This window comes from Giraffa tippelskirchi, chromosome 11, assembly GCF_054371585.1.
Source record: "Giraffa tippelskirchi isolate mGirTip1 chromosome 11, T2T-mGirTip1v1.2.pri, whole genome shotgun sequence".
Classification (NCBI taxonomy): domain Eukaryota; kingdom Metazoa; phylum Chordata; class Mammalia; order Artiodactyla; family Giraffidae; genus Giraffa; species Giraffa tippelskirchi.
Window position 1 is genome coordinate 72,549,068 of NC_137285.1, and position 5,933 is coordinate 72,555,000.

Genomic DNA, 5,933 nt, shown 5'->3' on the forward strand with positions numbered 1-5,933 from the left:
TGAGGAGGTGGCTGAGGGGCGTTTGCGCAAGTGACTGGGTTTGAATCTAGACAGCACCCTTTGCTGTGGGCTTGGTGAAGTGCAGGTCCTCAGTACACAGGATTCTCATCCTTCCTGGCCTGTTTCTGGCTCCTCTTCACCATCTGGGTTCCACAAGCCTCATCTTTAGCAGCACCGGTGTGCTCTTACCACAAACCTCCGAACAGCACGTTCTTTCAAGGTGCCTCCTCGTCCTTCACCGCTGGTGCTGGGCTCAGACCGTCCCCTGCCCCACGGCCCTTTCCCGGGCCTTTCCTTTTCACTCTCCCGTGGCTAGAGCTCTGACCCATCCTCCAAGCGCGAGGCCTCTTCTCACTATTTCGCATTCCAGGCAAGCCTACTTATTCTGGGAGTTATTCCCCCTTGATACTTTCTGTCTATAACCAGGACCAGGACCAAGCACACAAATCTCTTTCCACGCAACCCCTTCTTGACGCTCAGCTCTGCCGGGCGTGTTGGTGCTGACTCTCGTACGGATGGTGAGTCGACAGGTGACCGGTGACGGGTGAGCTTTTCATGAACCACGTGAAAAGTATGGTTGGCAAGCCTCTGACACAGATTCCCCCATGGGAAAACATCGTCACCTCCTGAGACAGTCCTGGGAACAAAGTCAACGAACAGAGGATTCAGTGCTTCCGGACAAATCGAGTGCTTGTGGCAGACACAACCTGCCCCAGAGCATCCAAGGTCAAGTGTGAGGAAAGGCCTAGGAGTAGCGGGACCGGGGACTGAACAAGTCGGCTCTGCTCCTCTCCCGGCTGCAGTCCAAAGAAACGCCAAACAGGATGCCTCTTTGTTGCCATCGAGTGTCCAATTCTAAACTTTTGTTAACAATGTATACAATGTTAAGGCGCGGGAGAGCCGGCTTTACTGAAACTTGTGGATCGTGCACTTCTTACCCCTGCTACTGTTTGATACAATTAGAGTTTAAGAGCACCCTGTTTTCCAGGAAAGATACTATATAACGCAAAGGTGCGATTTCTAGTGCCACCTTAATTTCCCCAGTCTCTGGGTACGAGAGCTGAACCAAATGTTGTCTAGTATATTTTCAGGGACATGACAAGCTATTCAGATCCTTCCCGATAGATGTTCTGAAAAAGAACTACTAGCTGCAAGAACTAAATCTCAATTTCAACTCCGGTAGAGGAGAAGCTGCGCTGCTGGCAACAGTTAAGATAAACACTGTATCTTCCCAAGAATAGACTGGGTACCCCCAGCATTTACCTTGAGGCTGCAGCGAGGAAGACTAAGTCTGCCACTGAACTAGGTCCGTTTCTTTGACTTGAACCTTTATACGTGATTCCTGATATCTTCAGTTTCCGTGTGCTGCCTGTAGCCCGAGACGTACAGGGCGCACCCCTCGTCAAGGCTCAGATTTCAAGAGTCTAATACATTTCCATTCAGATACAGATAGCAATCTGCAGAAGAGAGAATAATACGTATCTCGTTGGAGCGTCACAGGAATATCATGACATGACACGTGTGGCCCCGCGCGCCCCCAACCACAAGCCCAGATCTCCCGTCTCCCCTCCGAAACCTCCCCCCCCTCCCCCCCATACCCAGCCACCGAGGGGGGCCCGGGGAGGGATGGCGGTCTCAGCCCCGGTTCCGAGAGGTCACTCGTGGAGCCGCCCTAGCTAGGCCGAGACGCCAGATGTGGCTGCCCTGCTGCTTCACGTCCATCTCCGTGAGCCATGCCCCAAAGGCACGTGAAATCATTGAGAGCAAATAGCGCCCCCAGAAAACGCAAAATGATCCTCCTGAACCCCACACGGCCGCCATCTTGGTGGATCCACGTTAGAGGTCGTTGGTAGGTATCCCCACTTGATGCCTGAATAGTACTCACACGGACTCGATTTCTTTTCGCTTTTCCTGGGTGCCCTAGCCAGAGAGATCACGTGGGCCGGAGAGCAAACACAGAACAGAACAGAGCCCCGAACCACAGCCAAGTCGAGGGCGTGCGGAACCGCAGGAACTCACAGAGCCTGTGAGGGGACCCAGATGGGGAAGAAGCGTCCGTGCTCACGTATCTCTGGGGAGGTTGGAAGGGGCGCCCGCCAGCGAGGCAGGTGCCGCGCGAGTGGCCGGAGACGTTTCTCCGTGGGATCTCTCGGGGTGTCGCAGGGTGCCGGGTGCAGGGGCACCCTGGGAGGCCCGGTCCACCGAAAAGCCCGAGAAGTCTTCATGTGGGGCAGGCACGGAATGGTTTCTTGCAGGGCCGGGCGAGGAGAATTCGGGGGCCCATACCTCCAAGCCCCACACGTCTCGAGAGGGCTCCACGTGGCATTCTGAAAGGCCGGGCGACGGAGGGAAGGGGTTCGTGGCTGCGGACAACGCCTGGCTGGAGGAATTCTTTGTCTTTGGCGACGGTTCACCCCGCAGGTCAGGTCATGCGGTTCCTCGACACCTTCCACGGGGCGGATGTTCACAGGAGGAGTGGGGACGGGACGGCGGACTCGCAGGCCACCCTCCTGTCCCCACTGCTCCCCTCCAGAACTGGAGCTCGAATCTAGATGGGCCTCTGACCGCACACATCGCTGGGTTTACGTCGTGCCGGCTTCACCTTCGAGTCTCACAAACTGGCGCTCTTGCTGCTTCTAGGAGTGTCCTAGAGAAGAAGACACCGGGTTCCGTACGAGATCAGCTTCTTGGACGCGGCCCTCTGGAGCCCGTGGCTTTGGCTTCAGGGGAAGCACGCTGCCTACGGTATAGCCTGGCCCGGAAGCTCATCCGAGGATTCCTCAGGAGTTCGCGGGCCCCGAGGATTCTGTTTCCGAAAAGCGTTTTCTGGAACCGGGCGACTTGGGGGAACGTGTCACTGGTCTGGAAAATGGAAGGCCGCTGTCAGAGGGTTCAGTGACCTTTACGCTCCCTCCTTTCACTTGAAAGGTGTCTTCTTTTTTCTCCCCACCCCGCCCCCCAACCCCCCGCAACACACACACACCCGACAGCTTGCCTGACCGTTGTTGCTGGGGAGATGAACTCTCAGGAGACGGGAGGCCAAGTCTCTTTCACACCCCGGGGAAGACGATAGGAACGGGTCCCCAGCCGTGCGATGTTTCCGTGTCTCGGCACGGCCGACAGTCTCCTCCTCGTTCTGGGTGCTCCCGTTTCCCCCACCCCCCACCCCCCACCCCCCACCCCCGCCACCGACCCCCGCCCCCAGCAGCCCTGCCACCCCACCCCAGACCAGACCGCCCGGCCCGGCCGCCCGGCCGCCTTTCCTTTCTGGTGTTTGTGGCCAGTTATTTTGAAATCCATGTTCTCCTGACCTCAAGTGCCCTTTCCCCACCCACCGGCGCATGCTTGTGTTTGTTGTCGTTGGACTTGATCACGGTCTCGACACAGGTTGACTTTCGTTTTCTCTTGTTGGGGGTCCGAGTGTCTCCTTCTTTTCCTTTCTTGCTCCTGGGCTTGCGTGTCTGTGTCTCTGTCTGCTTTCGAGAAGTCCTGCTTTGTTCTCCGAGCAGCGCTTGCCTGGTTTCGCTTTGCCGGTCGGTCCCTCCCTCCCTGCCTCCCTCCCTTCTCTCTCTCCCTCCCTCCCTCCTCCTTCGGGGGAGGGGGCCCGGGGGAGCCCGGGATGTCACTGGTGCCCCTCTCTCGGCCGTCCCCGCCCCGAGCCCCGCCGCCCGCCGGCGTCTCCGTGGAATGTCCCCCCACCAGCCTGGAATCGCGTGGGTGGGTGGGGGGGAGCGCGTCTCCTTCGTGGCAGCCTCCTGGGGAGCTATTTCCCAGCTCCTCTCCCTTCCTCTGCGGCCGGGGTCGCGTCGCGTCGCGTCTCTCGGAGGCGGCGGCTCCGGGCCGAGCTCGGGCGTTTGGGCGGCCGGCGCTGTGGCGTCCTCGGCGGCCGGCGACAGCGACCCGTCCTCGGGACATTGGAGCCGGTTGTCAGGAGCCACCTGGCGGCCGCTTTTATAGTGTCCCTCCCCTCTGGAGCTTCGGCGACCTTCAGGAGGGTTGTGACTCAGCCGCCGGGCCCGAGGCACAGCTCTCAGAGACCAGCTCTGCTGGCGGCGACAGTGGCGGTGGCGCCGAGGCCTAGGGACGTCCTGCTGTCGCCGGAGATTGGCTCTCTAGGTTCCCGAGGAGGGTGGCCGTCGCGGCGGCGGCGGCGCTCCAGAGCCGGGCTCTGGGGTGGCCTGACCGGGTCGACCAGCGTCTCCCCGTGCCCCTCCGGCCGCGGAGACGGACCGGCCGGACCCTACCTGGGCCGGGCCGCCGCGGTGGGCAGGGAGGGAGAGGGTCGTCCCTCCCTGGAGCGCCTGGGACTCGGCGGTCTGGCCTCCTCCCGGGCCCCCCTCAGGAGGGTTTGCTTTCTTCCTTCAGGAGGGTTGGCTCCCGCCCTCCAAAGGGTTTGCTGTTCGCCTTTTCAGAAGGGTTTGCGTCTCCCTTCAGGAGGTTTTTGCTTTCCCGCCCTTTCAGGAGGGTTCGCCACCCCGGAGGGTTTGCTTTCTCACCCCTCCCCAACTCCCTGAATCACGGCCAGGAGGTCAGGGACCGGCTCGAGCCGTCCTGGGTGCCCCGGACAGGACGGTCTGGGGCCCCGGGCGTGGTCCCTCGTTGGGGTCCGCTCGTCTCGTGGGAGGCGCCTCGCCGGCGGGTCTCTCTTCGTTTTTCTCTTTGGCAACTCGTAGCCAAACCCCCGCTCGGAGACTCGGACGGACGGGTACACCTACCCGTGCGGGCGAAGGGGGAGGGCGTCCCCGGCCAGCTCCCTCCCCCTTGGCGTCTGCGCCCCCACTTCGCCCACCGGGCGCCCCCTTCGCCCCCCTCCCCCCCCCAGTCGACCAGATGACCCCCGACAGCTCCGGGCCTGGTGTTTCTGGGGTAGTGCTGGGGACAGGTGGCGGTGCCAAGGTGCCAAGGTCTCTCCCTGCCAGTCGTGGGTGGGCCCCGCTGTCGGGCGCTGTCATTTTGTCGCCCGAAATGGGCCTTTTCTGCCACCAGGTAAGTGCCGACACGGTCTCTCTCGGCGTCTGCCGCCGAGGACTTTGGGCCTCTGGACGCACGCGGGGCGCCTGGGCCTTTGGGCCGCCGGCCTGGGCCTGTGCGCCGGCTCCTGCGTGGCGTGTCTGGCAGACCCGACCCGTGGCGCCACCTCCGGTCTCTGGGCGACCCGAGGGCGGCGGGGCGAGGCGCCGTGGGTCTTCTACCCTGTGTGACCCCCCCGCTGCGGGCGCCCGGTGGTGGCCGGGACGACCCCCGCTCTGTAGGCCCCGTGCCCCGTGTCAGGCAGCTCCTCCTCCTGGGGTCGTCGGCGGCTGTCGCCTGAGGCGAGGTGAGGTGTGGCGGGGGGAGGCGGCCGGTGAGGCTTAAAGCGGGCCCCTCCGGCGACTGTCCTCACCGTGCCTTCCCCCCTCCCCCTCGGCTCAACGGATCGATGTGGTGTGGTCGTGCTCTCCCGGGCCGGGCCTAAGCCGTGCCAGGCGAGGGACGGGCGTTCCTGGTGAACGTGTGCGGTCTTCTCAGTCTGTCCACGGGGCTCCTCGCCTGCCTTTCCCCCTGCCCGTCGGGGAGGGTGAGGAAGGCGGGAGGGTGGGTGTGGCCTCCGGCCCTGACTCTCGGTCTCCTGCCCGCCCCCCCTCCACGGGGCGTCAGTGAGGCCGTCGGTCTTCGGACACAGCGGACGCTCTCGCTTCGCCTTCTCGGCGCGTGTCCCGCGAGCGGCCCTCCCCGCGGTGGGGAGGGCTGTGCCCGCTGCTGCGCCGCGCGCCCCGCGTGGGTGGGTGAGCGTGCCTCGTTTGACCCTCGGTGGTGCCCCTGGAGCGCTCCAGGTCGCCCCTCAGGTGCCTGAGGCCGAGCGGTGGTGTCGTTTCCCTTAACCCGGCGTCCTCCTCGTGTCCCTCACCGCGGTGGTGTGTGTGTGTGTCCCGCGAGTGGCTCTCGTTGGGGGA